We start from the raw sequence: 3,598 nt of genomic DNA, 5'->3' as shown, positions 1-3,598 counted from the left end.
GCTTGTCTAAATATTATTAAAACCTTATAGGAAATCAGATATAGCTTTGAAAAATGTGAAAAGTCAGTTCACTCTTTCTGCAAAGCTAGTAGAAATTTTCAGCTAGGTGTGATGGCACATGCCTATAATCCAAGCACTTGGGAGGCTGAGGCAGGAGGATCATTGCAAGTTCTAGATGAGCCTGGGATACAGCATGAGCTCAAGGCCAGCCTAAAGTGCATACCAAGACCCAAAAAGGCCAAAAAGAAAAGATAAAGAAAAAGGAAAGAAGGAAGAAAGTTGAGGCAAAATATAACAAGATTCCCTCACTTGATGATAATTCTGGGTAGCGGGTTAAGGAAAGGGAAAGAACTCAAAAAAGAAATAGAATGGGGCACGCAGAGCAGCTCGCCACTTCAACGCGCATCTAAGTGTCTATAGCACCTTCTTTTTCCTTCCTGGGCGACGAGATCTGGTAGCCAGAAATCCAACGTGTAGATTCTCAAGATGCATGCCCAAGAGATCTTTGACTCTCGTGGGAACCTCACTGTGGAAGCGCACCTCTACACCTCCAAAGGTCTCTTCTGAGACGCTGTGCCCAGTGGGGCCTCCGCTGGCATCTATGGGGCCCTGGAGCTGCATGATAAAGACAAGACCCACTACCTGGGCAAGGGTGTGTCAAAGGCTGTTAAGAACATCAATAAAACTATTGCACCTGCCCTAGTTAGCAAGAAATTGAATGTTGTGGAGCAGGAGAAGATTGATAAGCTGATGATCGAGATGGAAGGGACTGAAGATAAATCCAAGTTTGGGGTGAATGCCATCCCTGGAGTGTCTCTCGCAGTGTGCAAGGCTGGTGCCACGGAGAAGGGGGTGCCCCTGTACCGCCACATTGCCGACCTCGCAGGCAACCCCGAGGTCATCTTGCCTGTCCCTGCCTTCAGTGTGATCAGTGATAGCTCTCATGCTGGCAGTAAGCTGGCCATGCAACAGTTTATGATCTGGCCTGTGGGCACAGCCAGCTTTAAGGAGGCCATGCGCATTGGGGCTGAAGTCTACCACAACCTGAAGAATGTCATCAAGGAGAACTATGGCAAGAACACCACCAACATGGGTCATGAGGGTGGCTTTGCACCCAACATCCTGGAGAATAAGGAAGCCCTGGAGTTGCTGAAGACTGCCACTAGGAAGACTGGCCTCTCAGACAAGGTGGTTCTTGGCATGGACGTGGCTGCATCCAAGTTCTTTGGGTCTTGGAAGTATGACCTGGACTTCAAGTCTCCAGATGACCCCAGTAGGTACATCTCACCTGATCAGCTGTGCGACCTCTACAAGTCCTTCATCAAGAACTACCCAGTGGTGTCCATCAAGAACCCCTTCGACCAGGATGACTGGGGTGCCTGGCAGAAGTTCACAACTAGTGCCCACATCCAGGTGGTAGGCGACAACCTCATAGTGACCAGCCCCAAGTGCATCACCAAAGCTGTGAATGAGAAGGCCTGCAACTGCCTGCTGCTCAAAGTCAACCAGATCAGCTCAGTAACTGAGTCCCTGCAGGTTTGCAAACTAACGCAGTCCAATGGCTGGGGCATCATTGTATCCCACTGGTCTGGGGAGACAGAAACCACCTTCATTGCTGACCTGGTGGTGAGACTCAGCACTGGGCAGATCAAGACTGGCACGCCCTGCCAATCTGAGTGCCTGGCCAAGTACAACCAGATCCTCAGAATCGATGAGGAGCTGGGTAGCAAGGTCAAGTTCGCCGGCCAGAACTTCAGAAACTCACTGAGCAAATAGGCCATGGCAGGCCAGCACCCAGGCCTCAGGCCCAGGTAGTTAGGTCCTCTCCTGCCACTGCTTCTGTAGATGCCATCAGGGCCACCCAGAGCCTGTGACCCCAGCTGAGATCATCATGCTTGTCACCTTATGTCTGGAGCCATGTTTGCATCCCAGGCCAGGTTCCCAGTGGTTCTGTTGTGAAATAAACTAGTGCCCAGGAGGAAAAAATTAAAACCTTAATTTTTTTAAAAAAAGAAAGAAAGAAATAGAATGAAGGGAGTACTGAGGAAAGGTATAAGATAAGTGCTGTGGAAGACAAATAAGATCAAGTTCGAGATGTTGAAGGAAACAAAAGAAATCTTTTAGGAAGATTTCACAAAATGGAATAGCTGTCTGATGCCTATAATATTTCTACCTAGTTTAGCTGTCTATAGCAATGAATTTGACTATCAAGATTAACCAGCAGAGACAAGTTCCTAATTTTTTTTTTTTTTTTCAGAACCGGGGATTGAACTCAGGCCCTTGCACTTACCAGAGAAGTGCTTATTCCACTGAGCCATCTCCCCAGCTGTAAATTCCCAATCCTTTCCCTCTCATATTTCCAAAGTAAATTCTTAGGGAAAATTGCAATATTACCTCTTAATCTCCTTGATATACTTTTTCTCCTTTGAAGATGTCTACTAACAAGGAGAATTCTATTTTCCAAAACACCACAATGACTTGTTTTTCTGTTTATCAACCTTATTGCTTATGAAACCTGCTAGTTCAGTTGTATAAGAAAGTTATATTCATGATAGACCCCATCCCACAGGCCTTTTTGTTGGTTAATGAATTCCTGTAAGTGACACCCATTAGCACACACCAAGCAAGTGACAATCACTGTTGATTCTGCACCAGGCAGCTCCAAGGTGACTCCTTTTCAGTACATCATCTATCCTCTGAAACTGGCTTTGATGTGTCCAAAACTACAACAGATTATACTAACACTCTAGTCAGCAGTATTTTAATTTCACACACAAATGCCTTCACAATTCCCAGGTGGATTACCCATTTTATTTTGGTTTCCTTAAATATTTTTATTAACCAACCAGGGTAGTACATACCTGTGAATATTAAGTTCACCTATGCCATTTGTAGTGTTTTAGGTCTGCATTGCTATTTGATGCAGTAACACCTGTATGTATTTCAGTTTATCATGTGTTCATTCACTCAACAAATAGTTTTGAGCATCTACTCTCAACCACATACCTCTAAGATACTGTACTGAATAAAACTGTCAAAGTGTCTTCTCCGTAGGCTTACGTTCTAGAAGATATAGTATGTGGGTTTGGACCACTTGATAAGGTAACATTTGAACAGAATAAGGAAGATAGTGAGTGAGCAGGTTATGCTGATTATGTTCCTGTGGGGATGAAGTCAAGCAAGGACAAAGTTCAAGGGCAACATATAGTGGGAATTTAAGAGGTAGCCAAAGGTAATATCAAGAATGATATTGCTATGATTTTGTTACTGTCTGAGGCATTCCCACACAAAGAGGAAATATGGACCTCAACTGGCTGCAGGTAGGTTCTTGACTTAATGTTGCAAAAATATATATATCTTTGGGTCACATTAGTAAGATGCATTTATTAGGCACAAAGAAATATACAATAAAAGAATGCAGGGACTTTATCCTTGAGCTATGATTTAGGGCTGAGTTTTTTCTATGGATTTGGGATATCTTCAGTATGCATGATCTAAGTTCTAAGGCGTTCATCTTTTGAGTTACTTATCATTTACCTAGTGTAGGTTACCGATTAGTAGCAAAAATGGACATTGTCAAAAGGTTAAAATGAAAACT

General features: G+C 44.0%; 1 pseudogene; it reads left to right on the top strand.

The window, feature by feature from the left end:
• Nucleotides 1-1,776, top strand: part of LOC101572860 — a 3,412-nt pseudogene extending 1,636 nt beyond the window's left edge.
• The last annotated feature ends 1,822 nt before the right edge of the window (nt 1,777-3,598 follow it).

The sequence above is a fragment of the Octodon degus genome, unplaced genomic scaffold (assembly GCF_000260255.1).
Source record: "Octodon degus isolate 3935 unplaced genomic scaffold, OctDeg1.0 scaffold00009, whole genome shotgun sequence".
Classification (NCBI taxonomy): Eukaryota; Metazoa; Chordata; class Mammalia; order Rodentia; family Octodontidae; genus Octodon; species Octodon degus.
Note: the sequence above shows the minus strand (reverse complement) of the source record. Positions and strands in the feature narration are given on the sequence as shown.